The sequence below is a fragment of the Megascapheus bottae genome, chromosome 13 (genome assembly GCF_031878675.1).
Source record: "Megascapheus bottae isolate mThoBot1 chromosome 13, mThoBot2.hap1, whole genome shotgun sequence".
In the NCBI taxonomy this organism is placed as follows: Eukaryota; Metazoa; Chordata; class Mammalia; order Rodentia; family Geomyidae; genus Megascapheus; species Megascapheus bottae.
The window spans coordinates 31,790,618-31,809,215 of NC_143521.1; the positions used below are offsets into that span (position 1 = coordinate 31,790,618).

General features: G+C 41.7%; 1 long non-coding RNA gene across 1 annotated transcript; it reads left to right on the plus strand.

Moving 5' to 3' along the window:
• Positions 1–16,468: 16,468 nt before the first annotated feature.
• On the plus strand, positions 16,469–18,471 carry LOC150055766 (uncharacterized). The gene is made up of 3 exons (XR_016537460.1): positions 16,469–16,520; positions 17,757–17,890; positions 18,405–18,471. It is a non-coding gene; the product is annotated as an uncharacterized LOC150055766 (long non-coding RNA).
• The last annotated feature ends 127 nt before the right edge of the window (positions 18,472–18,598 follow it).

Consider the following 18,598-nt stretch of genomic DNA (forward strand, 5'->3'; position numbering starts at 1 on the left):
CATATAACATGGAGAAATTTATAAAGATCAATCATATTGACTGGAAGTCTGATCTAGGGGTAGAGTGCTTACCTAGCATGTGTGAAGCCCTGGGTTCGATTCCTTGGTACCACATACATAACAAATGCCACAACTGGTGCCATGGCTCAAGTGGTACAACTCTAGCCTTGAGAAAGCTTACAGACAGACAGTGCCCAGGTCCTGAGTTCAAGCACCATGACTGGCAAAAAAAAATCAATCATATTGCAATGTCAGGAGAAACATTATTCACTTATTTATTTTGTGCTAAGACTTCTTGCTCTGTAGGGCAAATTCTCTACTATTTGAGACACACCACCAACCCTTGTTGTTGCTGTTGAGACAGGGTTTTGCAAACTTGTTCAGGCTCATTTTGAACTCTTGATCTTCCTGCCTCTACTTGCCAAATAGATGGAATTATGAGCTATTAGTCCCTTCAGGTTGCTATTGCAAAATAACTTAAAGTGGGTAGATCCTATCCCACAGAACTTTCTCATATTCCAGCAACTGAAAGTTCAAAATCAAGGCACCATCAGATTGAATTGATGGGCACTGCTGCTTGTTTCCTTTCCAGATAAAGGTCTCCTGACTGTGCCCTCTCATGGCACGAAGGCGCTGCCTTGCTGCTCTGGTAGATCCTGGAAGGTTTATATACTAGATCATTAATGGTGGGATTGAAAGATGGTAGAACCTTTAAGAGAAGGAGCTTCATGGGAAGCATTTAAGTCATGGGGTCTCTCCCCTCAGGATTAAGACTGGTCCTTCAGAGAAGATTGGTTCCTGCCTCAGTGGGTTGTTCTAGAAAGAGAGAGCCTTGCCTACCGAGCGGTGAGCTAAATATACCCTTTATAAATATATGGATATTCAAGCCTGAAATAGTTTGTTATAGCAACAGGAAGTGAAATAAGACCATCATCCTGGGGTTTTTTTTCTTTTTCTTGAGCTTTCTCAAGGCTAGAATTCTGCCACGTAAGCCACAGAACCAGTTCTGGCCTTTGTGTCTATGTAGTACCGAGGAATCAAACCCACTGCTGTATGCATACTAGGCAAGTACTCTACCACTAGGCCACACGCCAGACCCAGTCACTGTTCTCTTTTTTTAATACGTGAACCCTAGTCATGACTGCCTTGTTTTTAAGATCAAATATCTCTCAGTAACCCTGCATAATACCGTCACACTGGGGATTAGGATTATTAACATGGAAATCTGGGAGAGCACAGTCTGTAGTAGCACTATACAATTGAATAAAGTCTCCAAGGAAGACTATTTAGACAAAGCCGAGGCTGATGAGAGTGGATTTGATGGAGTGGGCAGAACCAAAAGCTTAATTAGAGCAGGTTTAAGAGGAAGTGCATGCAGACGAGGAATGCATTCTAAAATACTCATGGTGGGAGCTAGCTGAGGAGGTATAATCAAATGAAAATCAGGCCCAGTATAGTAGCACATGCCTATAATCACAGCTACTCAGGAGGGCGAGGTAGGAGGGGCCAGATGGCTAGTGTTTAGATAGCAGCATAGGAAAATTATCTACATAAAGATGTGGGGTTTGGTGCTACAAGGAGGGAATATGTGAACAGTCTTTTCTGACTGCCAGATTTTCTCTGGGCCTTACTGAGCACCTGCTGACTGCCTAGCATGGCACATTAGCCCACAGGTCTCTGGCAGACCTTTACCTCTCTGGGGAACTTCTAGCTCAGGAATGTTTGTAACACTCTTGGGATTCATGTGACAGGGGAAGTGGTACCCTGGCAAGATGAGCAGCTTTGCAAAGGTCTCCCTGAGGCTGCAGGCCTTTCCTGAGGTCAAGAATTTGAAGCAGCTACCCTATCATCCATGACTCCTCACTGAGATTCTAAAAATAGCAAGGCTAAAAATAGACATTCCAGGACTTATCCAAGGTTTGTCAACTACATATTTGGAATCATCTGTACAAACAGTTATATATTTGGAAATGTCAGTGGACATTTTTGTATCTGTATCCTCCTTATCTAGATATTTAGGATTGGTGTTAACACAGCCAAGCATTATGCAAATGACCTGTCTGAAATAAAGCACCTGACCAGCCACAGAGACCAGGCTTTGTCCTCTTTTGACACCAAAGGAAAGAAGACAGTAATCACCAGGAACCATTTTTCTTTGATATGCGTTGTCCAGAAAATAAAGAAGTCCCCGTATATTTAGAGCTAAACTCTCTCACCCCTCCCCTCCTCATGTACTTTCATTCTTATTCCAAGCAATTAAACTCTCCTGATCATTTATATTTCCTCAATTATGTCATCGTTTCTCATCTTCTTTTAAAACAATGTTTTTTTAAAGTGCTGATACTGAGATTTGATCTCTCTCTCTGTCTCTCTTTCTGTCTCTGTCTCTCTCTCTGTCTCTCTCTGTCTCTGTCTCTCTCTCTGTCTCTCTCTGTCTCTGTCTCTCTCTGTCTCTGTCTGTCTGTCTGTCTGTCTGTCTGTCTCTCTCTCTCTCTCTCTCTCTCTCTCTCTCTCTCTCTTTTTCTCTCTCTTTTTCTGGTTGTGGAGCTTGAACTCAGAGCGAACTTTGTGCTCAAGGCTAGTGCTCTACCACTTGAGCCACAGTGCCATTTCCAGGTTTTGAATGGGTAATTGGAGGTAAGAGTGCCATGAAGACTTTTCTCTCCAGGCTAGCTTTGAACCACGATCCTCAGATCTCAGCCTCCGGAGTAGCTAGGATTACAGGCAAGAGCTACTAGTACCCAGCTGGCCTCTGACTCTTCCCTCGGCTTTTTTACTCAAGACTGTAATCTACCACATGACCCAGATCTCCATTTCCTGATTTTTTTTTTTTGGTGATTAATTGGAGATAAGAATCTCATGGACTTTATCCCCTGGGGTTAGCCTTGAAGCAGGACCCTCAGATCACCCTCATGAATAGCCAGGATGACAGTATGGGCCTCCAGCCCCCTGCTTCCTCAAAGCTTCCACAGTGTGGTAGACATGTGTCCAGCATTCTCATTTTTCTTTGGGGATCATAAAGTCATCTTGACTTTCCTGGTCTTGGAGCCATGATCTCAGCCTCCTGCGTAGCTAGGATTATAGGCATGAGTCACTGGTGCTCAGCTTCAATTGTTTTTAGGGACAGTTAGAGCCAAATCATTAAGTATAAAAGATGTCCCTTCTCTCCACATTAACCTAAGTATCCTGTGTGGTCTCAATATAACAACCAGGAAGATTTCCTAGAGAACATGACTCACTGATTCTCATCTTCATATGGAAGGTGACGGCTGGAGGCATGGCTCAGTGGAACAGTACTTCCTTAGCTTGCACAGTGCCCTGGATTTGGTCCCTGTCATACGGAAAAAGAAACAAGATGGCTGTAAAGACAGATGTTTGAAGGAGCCAGAACACCTCTGGGATATAGAATGAAAACAGTCAGTCTTTGAAATGTGATGATGTACTGGACACTTACAATAGTAAAAAAAAAAATTACTGCAAATATTGAACAAAATCATCAAAGGAAAAAGAAGAAATCTGGAGGACAGATATGCTCCTGTAGGAACTTGGAGTGTGATAGAGAAGCCCTCTGTCTTAGTAGATCCCTCTCATATAACAATTGCAGCAGATTAAATGCTGAAAGGAAATGAAGCATATTTTCTATAATACCCCAAAGTCAAAGCATACCTCTAATATGAAAGACGTGATCCATCACAACAAACTCTTTCCTTAATCTACATATTATGTGAAATAATAATGCTTTGACCTTCTTCACTTTAAATAACTAGAGTTTTAGGTGAGGCCAAAATTCCCCCAAAATAAAAGTATATTTAAATTGGTACTATAAAACAGAAAGAATGTATGCAAAAGTGAACAGTGAGCAAGTAAAACCCTTGATAGAGAACACAGAGCCCCTGGTTTGTGATTTTACCAGAACACACTAAGTACGTAAGGACATTTGGTATTCGCTTAAGAGAATTTACTGTTACTAACATGAAGGAAGTCAGAACAAATGCCATGTTCTTAAAACACAGAGACAAGGAACACAATATGCAGATCAGAGCTCTGATACTTGTCAGGAACTCATCCAAGGGCTATGGGGAAATCCTATTAAGGAAATGTTGCCTTGGCAAGATCTTCAATAAACAATGGTCATTGTTCCCTGGAACACAGAACCAAACTTACAAACGCCAAAAAAGGCATCTATCGGCTTTGATATTCAAAAAGTTTACCTTAAGATTTCAACCACAGCAAGCATCTTTTTACTTATCCCAGTATTCCTATTATGTTTCATGTCACCCCATTCTGATTCCAAATCAATATGCCTTTCTGATTCCTTATTATTTTGATCATGTAAAATAATAATCTACTTAAATATTTACTACTAAGAAACAAGAAACAAAGTCAACGAAGATGGTCATATCTGCTATGCACTATGGCTCATGCTACTCAGGAGGCTGAGATCTGAGGATCACGGTTCAAAGCCAGCCTGGGCACTAAAGACCATGAGACTCTTATCTCCAATTAACTACCAGAAAACCGGAAGTGGTGCTGTGGCTCGATGGGTAGGGTAGTAGCCTTGAGCTGAAGAGCTCAGGGATAGCACCCAGGCGCAGAGTTCAAGTCCTACAACTAACAAAAAAAAAGATGGACCTATCTAAAATTATCAAGCAAATGAAGAAAATATTTTGTAGGATATTAAGCCTAAGAGCTTTTACTCCCCCAAATCCTTAGCTCATAACTGTCTCACAGTGATCACCCTACATTCCTAAAAACAACAGCACTTGTAGTTTTCCTTGAATCTAGAGCAAAGAAAACATTTTCAGCTTGCTATTTAAATCGTTTTTTTTTTAAACTTTAATACATAACCGAAAAAATATCCAAGGCTTCCCATAGCATGGCAAGAAGAACTTCTTACACTTTATCAGTGATATCAAAATCAATGCATATTTGATGACAGTTATGTTCCAGACTCTGTTTCAAGTGTTCATGCATAATTCTTTTCTTTTCTTTTTTTTCTTTCTTTTTTTTTTTTGCCAGCTGTGGGGCTTGAAATCAGGGCCTGCACACTGTCCCTGGACACATTTTGCTCAAGGTTAGAGCTCTGCCACTTGAGCTACAATGCCACTTCCAGCTTTTTCTGAGTATGTGGTACCAAGGAATCAAACTCAGGGCAAACACTCTACCACTAGGCTGTGTTCTCAGCCCTCTGTGTGTAATTCTTAACCCAAACTTAGTGTGATGTCTCCCACTCATAGCACTGTTCAGGCTAACCTGGGCTCTGCTGGGCTAACCTAGCCTGCCCTGAGACGTGCAGGCAACAGGGAATGAGTGAAACAATGATTCCAGCTGCAAACTTTAATTGGGAGGCCATAAGATGGAGATTGCTCCAGGGCCTTGGATACCAACCAAAACAAACCAAGCACAACTCGATGTAAGCAGTAAAATGAAACTTAAATTTAGCTAATTTGAAATGTGCAACAATGAGATGTTCTTTCTTCCTTTGCCACCTCTTCACCCCCTCCCGCTCTCTTCCTTGGAGCTCTAAATCCTGCCTCCTCCCCTCTTGTTCAGTCTGGTGCTACCTAATCTAGAAATCTCTGTCTACTCAAATAAATTCCACATTTTTAATAAAGCCTGGGCATCTGATTACTGAGCTATCAGATTATTCAAGTTCATGACCTTGGCATTTGACCAAATTCTTAGACCTAGATATGGTATATACACATAAAAAGGACATTATTAAAAATGTATAAAACTAGCTGTGCTTAAATGAAAGAAAGCCTCCATAACAAAGAAAGAACTGAGAGCAGGGACTGGGAGCACAGAGACTGTCACCTTCTTGGCCTGTGCCAGTCAAGTATCCAGTTAACGTTGCATGCCCATCAGAGGCCTAGCTAAACTCTGCACCTTAGAACTAACAAAGATTTGGGTGTGGTTGTCCATTAGCCAGGCCTAGCCTATATAGTTTGAGGTATAATTAGACACTGAAAGCAAGGAATTAAAAACTTCAGAGCAATCTGACATGGTTGTGACATCGACATCTGTGATTAATGGGCACATCCCATTAAATGCCATCTGTACCTGTTCAGGAGTTGCCAGACCTAAGTGGTAAGCCAGCTGTGGAGAAAAGCAAATACTAGGAAAGCCTAGACAGTAGGATCATATGTGATTTTTCGGGGGGGGGGGGGAGGGTGGGAAGGGCAGGTCCAGTCATGAGACTTGAACTCTGGGCCTGGGCCATGTCCCTGAGCTATTCAGCTCAAGGCTACTGCTCTGCACTTGAGCCACAGTGCAACTTCCTAGTTTTCTGGGGATTAATTGAAGATAAGAGTCTCATGGACTTTTTAGTTCCTGGGCTGGCTTTGAACTGCAATCCTCAGATCTCAACCATCTGAGTAGCTAGGATTACAGGCGTGAGCCACTGTGCCTGGCTGTGATTTAATAAAGTGGCAGGATACAAAATTAACCTGCAAAAGTCAGTAGCCTTCCTGTATGCCAACAATACACAAACAGAAGGCCAAATCAAGAAAACGATCCCATTTACAATAGCATTCAAAAGAATAAAATACTTAGGAATTAACCTAACCAAAGATGTAAAGGAATTATTTAAAGAAAGCTATAAAAGCCTAATGAAAGAAATTAAAGAGCATACCAGGAAATGGAAAGACATCCCATGCTCATGGGTAGGTACAATCAATATCGTGAAAATGGCCATACTACCAAAATTGATATACAAATTCAGTGCAATTCCCATCAAAATCCCAAAGACATTCTTTACTGAAATAGAAGGTATAATACAAGAGTTCATATGGAACAAGAAAAGACCTAGAATAGCCAAAAAAATTCTAAGCAAAAAGAGCAATGCAGGTGGTATTACAATACCAAACTTCAAACTCTACTATAGAGCCATAGTAACAAAAACAGCATGATAGGGCCGGGAGTTTGGCCTAGTGGTAGAGTACTTGCCTACCATGCACGAAGACCCAGGTTTGATTCCTTGGTACCACATACTTAGAAAAAGCCAGAAGTGGTGCTGAGGCTCAAGTGGTAGAGTTCTAGCCTTGAGAAAAATCCAAGGACAGTGCTCAAGACCAGGACTGGCAAAAAAAAAAAAGCATGATATTGGCACAAAAATAGACCAGAAAATCAATGGAACAGAATAGAAGATCCAGAAATAGAACCACATACCTATAGTCAACTTGTATTTGACAAAGGAGCCAAAGATATACAGTGGAATAAACACAGTCTATTCAATTATTGATGCTGAGAAATCTGGGAAGTCACATGTAGAAAAGTAAAAATTGACCCTAGCCTTTCTCATTGCACAAGCATTAACTCAAAATGGATCAAAGACCTCAATGTCAGACTGAAAACCGTGAAACTGCTATACAATAGAGTAGGAGAGACACTGGAACTCATAAGCACAGGCAAAAACTTCTTGAACAGAATGCCAGGGTCACAGCAGATTAGAGAGAGACTCGACAAATGGGACAACCTAAAAATGAAAGGCTTCTGCACAAAGACATGGCTACTAACGTAGAAAGACAGCTAACCAACTGGGAAAAGATATTACCAATAATACATCAGAAAAGTGCTTAATATCCAATATCTACAGGGTACTCAAGAAACTAATCCCCCTCAACCCAACAAACCAATCACTAAATGGGCAAGGGAACTAAAGAGAGACTTCTCAAAAGGAGAGGTTAAAATGGCGACAGAGAGAGAGAGAGAGAGAGAGAGAGAGAGAGAGAGAGAGAGAGAGAGAGAGAGAGAGGAGAAAATGCTCATCATCCATGGTCATAAAGGAAATGCAAATAAAAACAACCCTATGATACCACCTTACCCCAATCAGAATGGCCAATATTCTGAACTCAGACAACAACAAATGCTGGCAGGATGTGGAGAAAGAGGAACCCTACTGCACTGCACTGCTGGTGGGAATGTAAACTAGTACAACCACTCTGGAAAGCAGCGTGGAGGTTTCTTAAAGAACTGAAAATAAACCTTCCCTATGATCCTGCCATACCACTCCTGGGCATCTACCCTGAACATCATAACCCAGGATATGATAAGGACACCTGCTCAGCTATGTTCATCTCTGTACTATTCACAATAGCCAAGTGATGGAAACAATCCAGATGCCCTACTGCAGATGAATAGATACAAAAAAATGTGGTGTATATATATATATATATACAATGGAATTCTACATAGCCAACAGACAAGATAAAATAATGGCATTCGCAGGGAAGTGGATGAATCTAGAGCGAATCATGTTGAGTGAGATAAGTCAAGACCAAAGGAACAAAAGGCACATGGTATCCTTAATATGTGGCATACAAACTCTTAGCCTAATTTTAATTATATTCTAAAATCTGAATGCCAGTGATTGTATATAGAGATTCCCTTCTTGAATACTTGTTTGTTAAACATGTCATTTGTAATATGATATAAAATCAACGTTAATAAATTCTTTAATAAAAAATTAATTTGTTGGAAAGCAGTATGGCGGTTCCTCAAAAGACTAAACATAGAGCTCCCCTATGCCTAGCAATTCCACTACTTGGCATTTACCCAATCATCCAGAAATAAGGGCATACTAAATCTAATACAATGATGCTCATTGCAGCACTATTCACCATATCAAAGATATGGATTCAACCCAGATGTCCCTCAGTAGACGATTGGGTCAACAAGATGTGGTATTTATACACAATGGAATTCTATGCTGCTGTCAGAAAGAACGACATCACCCCATTTGTAAGGAAATGGAAAGACTTAGAAAAAATCATATTAAGTGAAGTAAGCCAGACTCAAGGAACACAGGCTCAATGGTTTCCCTCATTTGTCATAATTAGTACAAACCTTGGACTCTCCAAGCAGAGCTTTACAATAGGGCAAGACCTAGATATATAAGACCATATAGGATGAGGCTAAATGAAAGGACTTCCAGGATATGGAAATAAGAGCCATATAATGTGTGACTGTTGTTCTTAATATACTATGCTATTTCTCATCTCTTTTTTGTTCCTTGGTTATCTCATATTGTTACAGTATTTCACCTTGTTATCTGATATATTGTATATATGCTTATTTGGTATTTGAAATAGGAAAGGAAAGGAGGGAAAACAAGATGAGGGGAAGGGTGGGGGTAGAAAAATGGGGACAAAAACATGAGAAGCGGTAGCAATGTTTGTTAAGCAATGCACCTTCTATCTGGGGAATATAATGTAACCCTTCTATTAATTACAATAAAAACATATTTAAAATTTTAATTTGTTGACGGAAAGACAAATCTGTATAAAACCTGAGAGAATATAAACTTTTTTTTTTTTTGCCAGTCCTGGGCTTGAGCTCAGGGCCTGAGCACTGTCCTTGGACTTTCTCAAGGCTAGAGCTCTTCCACTTGAGCCTCAGCACCATTTCTGGCTTTTTTCTATGTATGTGGTACCGAGGAATCAAACCCGGGTCTTCATGCATGCTAGGCAAGCACTCTACCACTAGGCCAAACTCCTGGCCCCGAGAATATAAACTTTTGTTTATTTCTGTAATTCATTAATTTGCTAATCATGTTCATTTCTAATCAAGTTTACTCTTAATTTATAGTTTAAGATTATTAACTAAATTAGAGCAGTACAATCTGTATTTGTTTTTAAATTTTCATCCTTACTGATAGGTAATGGAAAAATGTCTGGACTTTTCTTTTTTTTTTTTCTTTTTGTCAGTCCTGGGCTTTGAATTCAGGGCCTGAGTACTGTCCTTAGGCTTTCTCAAGGCTAGGGCTCTACCATTTGAGTCACGGCACCACTTCCTGCTTTTCTATGTATGTGGTACTGAGGAATTGAACCTGGATCTTTGCGCATGCTAGTTAAGCACTCTACCACTAGGTCACACTTCTGGCCAGTGTCTGGACTTTTCTGTTGAGAAAAGACACAGGAAAATCAACTGGTGTGGGAAACCAATGATATCAGAAATTATGCTAAAGAAATGAACACCAAAGAAATGAAGCTCATGGTAGTCTTATTGGGAAATCGTTACCAGGGAGGCAAAGCCACTACAAGGCTCTAGGATCAAAGAGTTATGGTAGGATTTGGGTCTTAAAGATTTGGGAGGGGTTAGTGGGTAGAGTTGTTAAATAACAGCTGCACGCTGGCAAACATATCTGTAAGAGCTGAGAAACTGAGTTACTAAATGGGGTCCCAAAAGCCTATCTTCTGGAGAGGTCTCCAGGAAACCAGTCTGCTGCTTAGCCATTACTAAGCATCTTGCAGTGAGTCTAGCAGGCCCCTGTCAGCATGGCGAGGTAACCAAAAAAAGGATCTAGAATCCAAGCAAAAGAGAGCAAAGGCAACCTGGAATCCACTAAGTATCTCTCAGTCTGTTGGTCACTGAGTCTGCTGGCAAAGGAACATGAAAGTTTACTGCAACTTTTTTGCCAAAGAGATAACTGGAAGGAACCCCAAGATGCATTGGTAAATGAAGGATAAAGAAACAATTGCACACCCACACACTGAAGTGCAACTCAGTGTAAAAAGAAACAGATCGCTGGGAGACTAGGATATAGAAAGTAGTATCACTTTTTTAAACTTTTTTTTTTATTTTTTCCAGTACTGGGATTTGAATTCAGGGCCTCTAGCTCACTCATGGCTTACTTGTTCAGCCAGCATGTTACCACTTGATTCATGCCTCTAGCCTAGCTTTTTGATAGTTATTTTAGAGATAGAGTCTGACAGACTTTCCTGGCTGAGTTGGCTTTGAATGACAATCCTCCAGATCTTGGACGTTTGAGTGTGATTATAGGCATGAGACACCAGTGCCTGGTAGAGCTTCTAAAAAATATTGATACACTGTGAATTAAGACGGAAGTCGTGGGGGCCTGGAGTGTGGCCTAGTGGTGCAATGCTTGTCTAGTGTGCATGAAGCCATGGGTTCAATTCTTGGGTACCACATACACAGAAAAGTTGGAACTGGAACTATGGCTCAAGTGGTAGAGCGTTACCCTTGAGGAAAGACCAAGGACAGTGACTAGGCCCTGAGTTCAAGCCCTAGGACTGGCACAAAAAATTAAAAATAAATTAATTAAAAACACAGTGGTAGTGAAGAGGGTATTAGTAAAGTAGGATCTAAAATAATTTTTTTAATGGAGAACAATCTCAGAATCAGAAGACACTGCAGTAGCCTATTTTCTGTGGCTATAATAACATGCCCAAGTTGGGTAGCATAAAGAAAAAAAAAAGAGAGATTTATTCCACTCACAAGTTTTGGAAGTTCAAACATCATGGCAGTGTCTGGTGAAGTTCCCTGGACTGTGTCACAGTGTGCTGGATGACGTTATTGTAGGAGAAAGGGAGAGGGAGACACGTCATCTGGTAAGGAAGCCAGGGAAAGGCCAGGGGCCGGGCTTACTCCTTTAAAAACTAACTCAAAGGTGGACACCAGTGGCTCCCACTTGTAATCCTAACTACTCACGAGGCTGACTGAGGCTCAGAACTGAAGCCAGCCAAGGAAGGAAAGTCTGTGAGACTCTTATCTTCAAGTAACCAATCACATGAGGTATGGGTCAAATGGTAAAGGGTTCAGAACATTTCCCAGCTGAATTCAGGCCCTAGTATCAGCAAAAAAAAGCAAAACTATAACTCAAGATCCCAGAAGACCAAATAGCCAGTGAATCTTGAGGGTTTGCTTTTCTTTTTGGGTTTGGTTGGCTTTTGTTTTTTAAGTTTTCTATGGTTAATAATTCTAGTATATTAATTCACTGAGAACTGAAAAAAAAAATTGTCAGTTGTGGGGCTTGAATTCTGGGCCTGGGTGCTGTCCCTGAGCTCTTCAGCAAAAGGCTACTGCCCTACCCTTTGAGCCACAGTGCCACTTCCAGTTTTTTGGTGGTTAATTGGAGATAAGAGTCTCACAGACTTTTGCGCCTGAACTGGCTTTGAACCCCTACATCAGATCTCAGACTCCTGAGTAGCTAAGATTATAGGTGTAAGTCACCAGCACCCAGCTGAGGAAAAAAAACAGATGCTTTCCTTGAGAGTGACTTCGTAATAGTCTTAAGCACATGCCAGATGCCCTTTGCATATGTGACTGGAATAGATTATCTTAATTCTGAGCTCTGGCTTTTCCCTGATTGTTAATGCAAATTTACATCCCAAACACCCAAGCCCCACTTGCTGCCATTTTTAGGTCAATAAATCTTTTACTTTTTCTTTTTTCTGCCAGTCCTGCGGCTTGAGCTCAGGGCCTTGGGCTTTCTCAAGGCCGGGGCTCTACAACTTGAGCTATAGCACCATTTCCAGCTTTTTTACTATGTATGTGGTACCCCCCACCCCAGGGGAATCGAACCAGGGTCTTCATGCATGTTAGGCAAGCACTCTACCACTAGGCCAAACTCCCAACCCCATCCTTTTCATTTTTTTTCTACTTAGATAGTGGTAGAAACAACTTGGGTTCTATTTTTTTGTTGTTGTTGGGGGGGGAGATCAAATGTCAGAAGCAAGATTTGGCTACATTTTCATTGAGTTGCATCCTTTGAGGAGCTCAACTTTGCTTTACATGTAGTTTTATACTCCTGAATGGTTTGGGAGAAACATGTAAAACCTAGTCATCAGAAAAAAAAAAAGATTCCAAAATGTACATCAAAATGAATTTAATTATGATGAGTTATTTGGTTCAGTAAGTAACATTTCATCACAGTAATCACATTACAATTAGGTGTGTAATTGGGCATATAAATTAAGGTAGCTACAATAAAATTAATATTGAGTATCTGTGACTAGCATTTATGCACCAGGAAAGAGGGAAACGATTTCAGTTCTTGATTGGCTGGCTGCATTGCCTTAGGCCTATAGTAGTAGTGTTGTACCTGATGGAACCAAAGTATTTATTTCATGGCTCGGAAGTGTTAAGAGGAAGATGAAGGAGTTAGGGTCCCATTATATTTTCTAAGGGCTTATCCCAAATCTCCTGAAGACTTCCCACTAAGCCCTACCTTCAAAGCTCTACCATTGCATAGAAACCCCATGGAGAGCAAATTTTTATCACCTGGTCCTTCAGGGGACATTTAGGATCCAAACTATAGCAAAACATCTGCTAAAAAATTTACCTTCCAGCCAAGCATGGTGGTTCATGCCTGTCAGCTACTCAGGAGGCTGAGATCTGAGGATCGTGGTTCAAAGCCAGCCCGGACACTAAAGTCCGTGAGATACTTATGTCCAATTAACCACTAGAAAACTGGAAGTGGTACTGTGGCTCAGGGGGTAAGGTGGTGTCCCTGAGCTGAAGAGCTCAGGGACAACACCCAGGCCCAGAGTTGAAGCTCCACGACCACTACCACCACCACCAACAACAATAATAAAAAATAAAAATGTACCTTCCTTTAGCATGGAGCATAATGCAACCATGATGCATCATATTTTTAAAGTTTTTCATAGCATAGAAAATTGACTATAAAGCAATTAACAAGACAAGGCAAATATGTACTGCATGATATCATACATATAATAGAAAAAGGGAGAGTTAGAAGCCGTTAAGGAAATATACCAAAATGTTAATCATGATAAACTCTTGGGAAGAGATTAAAGGTAGTTACTTTTTTTTTTTTTTTGCCCATCCTGGGGCTTGAACTTGGGGCCTAGGCACTGTCCTTGGACGCTTTTTGCTCAAGGCTAGCACTCTGCCACTTGAGCCACAGCACCACTTCTAGCTTTTACTGTGTATGTGGTTCTGTGGAATCAAACCTAGAGTCGTGCATGCTAGGTGAACACTCTATTGCTAAGCCACACTGCTGGCCCCAAGGTGTTTATTCTTTTCTTCACTTTACCCCCAAAATTTCTACAATTTTCGTTTCATCTCAAATTTCCACATATTTGAAATGGAATGCTGTTCTTTCACTCACTGGATGTGAGGGCAAGCTAACTGACAACCCAGTTACCTCAGAGATCCCCAAGTTACTAATTCTATGAGTGGATGTCACTTAACAGCAAGTCCTCACTGCTTAGCACCTGGTAGTTTAATGGATAAATGGATGGATGAGTGGATGGATGGATGGATGATAATTGGTGGATGCATACATGTTCTGATATATATATATATATGGATGTGATTATTCAAGAATATCAGCTTTTCTCTCAAAGCTGAAGCTTTCACAGCACAGTGAAACTTTCTCATAGATTGGAAAACCATTCTATTGGTTAAAATAGAAATAGGAAATACTTTATTCTATAAATAGAATAGGAAATACTTTATTCTATAAGTTTATGTGTGGGGGGGGGTGTATCTACAGAAGAGACTGTTCGAAAGAGAGAGCTACCAACTGCGGGTACGTATGGAAGATGTAGACCCCTGCATTCCCTACGAGGTCTGGTCACATCCTCTGATGAGTCATGATCCCATACTCAGCCTTCTGTGGCAATGAAGAAGGACAGAGGCCACTTGAAGGGTGGAAGAATGAGGACAGGTAAGGCACCCAGAACATTTCTACACATTTAAAATCCATATTGTTTTCCTTGAGAGTTCAGAGTAAAAGTTTCATAAAACATCTATGTTGCTCAAGATCAATATAGCTACTATTTGAGGGATCTACTTACCTATTAGGCAACTTAAATGTGTAATTGTCCCGAACCTTAACAATCTTAGTATTGTCTTTTTGTTTATGAAGAACACGGAAAGGCTGCACTTAACTGGAGGGTACATAGCTAGCCAGTGACAGAGATAAACTGCAAAGCTGAGCTTGTTCACTTCCCCAGCCCCAGGCTTAGGCTCGAATGCCTGTCAGGCTTTCATTCTGAAATCCTCCCACGCCAACTGCAAGAAAGCAAATTCTTTCTTTTTCCTTTCTTTCCTGCCATTGTTGATGTCTTCATTGGTAGCCAGTTTCTCCGGTGTTTAAATAGACATTCCAGATGGACACTAACACTTCTTTTCTGGAGCTAGCACTTCATGATTCAACAGCACAGCTGGGCAGAAACAAATTCTGTTCTCAACTAATTTTCTCATTCATAAAATGATGGTGGAGATGGCAGGTGAGATGTTGGTGTTTGCATCCTGGCAGTGAATAGTAGAGCAGCAAGACATCAAAGTTTTGGGGGTGACAAAGAATCACCTCTGATCGTCACTTCAAAGACAAGCAAACAAAAAACACCTTCCTGGCAATATGTTTGAGATGAATGTCAATCAGGATTTTTCCTCAACTTGTCTACACAAGTGCAGGCTTTATAATGATGGAAGCTTGTCAGGAAACCACAAACATCCTCTAAGATGGCACTGAAAACACACACACGCACGCACACACACACACACACACACACACACACATACACACATTTTCCTGATGTGTTATAAGGAACATTAGTTAATGGAGGCTTTTCTCCCTCTTAGCCATGATTCTAAGACTCTCTTTAAGAGGATGCCAGCAAGCTCCTACCACAAGGATGTCATCATGTTGTTTCTAATCCCCGCCATGAAACAATCTGACATTCACTGCAAGATCTGCATAATTTTACTTCCTCTCCAGAGCCCACATCTAACTCTCCTCCTTTGTCAAGAAGAGCTCATCTCTTCTTGTGGTATGAGTTTAGATACTTGGTTCTACCTCAGTAAACAGAAATTTTCCTGAGTCACAGCACGCTGAAGAAGGCACTCTTTTTTTTTTTTTTTTTTTTTTTTTTGCCAGTCCTGGGCTTGGGCTCAGGGCCTGAGCACTGTCCTTGGACTTTCTCAAGGCTAGAGCTCTACCACTTGAGCCTCAGCACCACTTCCGGCTTTTTTGTATGTATGTGGTACCGAGGAATCGAACCCGGGTCTCCATGCATGCTAGGCACGCACTTTAACCACTAGGCCAAACTCCCGGCCCCAGAAGGCACTCTTGTACCTGGAATCCACCATAGAGAGCTCTGATGTCCTTTGTCCTGGGTCCTAGGTTCGGTGCTACTGGGACTGCACCACTCACTGCCTGGTCAGCATTCCCAAGCCTGCTGAGAGTTAGGACTGTTGTACCCGAATTCCTAGGACCCCCGAAAGAACCACCAGAGGCTGAGGTCAAAGCACAGAAGCAAGGGTCGTTTATTACGAGTTCGAACTCGGACCTCCATGTACCTGTAGCCGGCAACGCTAAGAGGCCCCGAACAAAGGTTTTACACAGCTTTTATACAAACAAGTTTTAGGGGAATTCCATAGGTACAATCACCTGATTGGCTGTTTGGTAACTTGGAACCACTGGTCGCTTCAGGACTGGTCAGAGCTCAGGTGTCTAACCACTGAGCATTGGGCTGCTGCCACCTGGGGTTCAAGTCCAGGCTAGTTCCGGGAACATGGGTTTTTGATTAGTACCTGGGCTCTGGGCAAGGGGGGGGGGGGGAGAGGGTCATTCCCAGAACATGGGACATTCTTGGCACAACAGGACCATGTTCTATCATCTTTGTGCCCGAGGCATGTAGTTCAGATCCCAGCATACGGCTGGCGCTCACCTAGGGCCTGTTGCTGAAAAAGTGCAGAAGGGATGTGAAGACCCTCGTTTCCTGACTTCATCCATCTGATTGAAAGTGAGTCCTCAGGACTCTGGGAGAGGAAACAGGACTACAAGTGTGTGTGGAGGGGTAGGTCAACTGGAGCCTTTTCTAAAGGGAAAAGCTTCAAAAATCAAAAGACATATATATTTAATAGAGGAGTTTCCTAGGCACAAGCTGACAGCCAAGTAGAGGAGAATATGACGGCAACTGCAGACCCCAGGAAGCGGATATCTTCTCTATATTCAGTGTCTATAATGAACACGCTTTTTTGTTTTGTTTTGTTGCCAGTCCTGGGGTTTGAACTGGAGGGCCTGGGCACTGTCCTTGGGCTTTTTCAATGCTAGAGCTCTACCTCTTTACTCCACACAGCACCACTTCCAGCTTTTTTTCTGTGTATGTGGTACTGAGGAACCCAGGCTTTGTGCATGCTAGGCAAGCACTCTACCACTAGGCCACAATCCCAGCCAAACACTAACTCTTCATTGTTTCCATCCAGATCCTTGGCTTGGAGTTTGTGTTTATGCATTATAGAAGAGTAAACCAGGATGAGGCCAGTGCAGTAGCAATCTTCCTTATGTGACAAAAACTTTAAGGTTTTATAAGCATTCATAGCGCCTGTACTACTCAGCTTCCTGTCACAGTAACAAAATAGCAGAGACAACTAACATAATGGAAAAGGGTTGCTGGGTGCCAGTGGCTCACACCTGTAATCCTAGCTATTCAGGAGGTTGACATCTGAGGATTGAAGCCAACACAGGCAGAAAAGTTCTCATGAGAACCACACCAGAACTAAAGTGGAGTTGGAAGTGGTAGGCTGCTAGCCTCGGGCAAAAAAAAAAAAGAGCTCAGACAGACAGAGCCCAAGCCCTGAGTTTAAGCCCCACACAGACAGACAGACAGACAGACAGAAGAAAGAAAAGAAGAAAGAGAGAAGAGGAAGGAAGGAAGGAAGGAAGGAAGGAAGGAAGGAAGGAAGGAAGGAAGGAAGGAAGGAAGGAAAGAAAGAAAGAAAGAAAGAAAGAAAGAAAGAAAGAAAGAAAGAAAGAAAAGAAAGGAAGGTTATTTGGATTTGGGCTCATAGTATTAGAGGTTCTAGTCCGAGATCCAATGGCTCCAATCTCTGTGCCCCTGGTGAGTGGGCAGCACACCATGGCAGGAGCATACAGTGGAGTAAACCTCGTGACCAGAAAGCAAGGAAAGGAAGAAAAAGACATGGGTTCCATGATTCCTTGATGGACACACCTCTTAGTCCTAGAGCTTTTCCACCAGGTCCTGTTTTCCACAAAGTTCCACCACTTCCCAGTAGCCATCGTGAGAACCAAGCCTTGAACATATGGGCCTTGGGGATACATACATCCAAACCACAGCGGCCTTCTTGATGAATCTGCCCCAAAATGAGTGAGGTGAGAACCCCGGCTTGGGCCAGGTGTGATGATGTATGTTTGTAATTCCAGCATTGGACAGCTGAGGCTGGAGTATCCAAGTTCAAAACCAGCCACAGCTCGAAAATGGGTTCAAGGCTAACCTGGAACCTCTAGTCTGGATAATTTTAGCTAACCTACACATATAATTCTTGCAATTTCTGCTTTCTAAATAGCTGGAATTACAGGAGTGAAACACTGTACCCAGGTAAGACTCATTCTTAAATTGCATTATTACTCAACTAGCTTTCTATGTAAATTCCCCTAGACACAGTAATTTACTCTGTGTGTATGCATATACACCCGTGTGTGTATGTGTGTGCTGATCCTGAGGCTAAAACCAAGGGTCTGGATGCTGTCCTTGAACTTTTGTGTTCAAAGTTATCACTCTTATCACTTGAACTGCAGCCACTTGCAGCTTTTTGTGTGATTAATGGAAGATAAGGGTCTCACAGTTTTTCCTGCCCACATTGGTTTTGATCTATAATCCTCACAGCTTGGCTTCCTGAGTAGCCAGTATTACAGATGTGAGCCATGGATGAAAAAGCCAGCCAGGGACTTTTGCCATTTTTTTCCCCTTAACAAACCAGCCTCATACAACATAAGATTTAGTAATGTATGTCAGAACATCTTACTAATTTTACTGAAAAGTAAAGAATGACTTTCTGAAAAAGATTGATTGCATTGTAG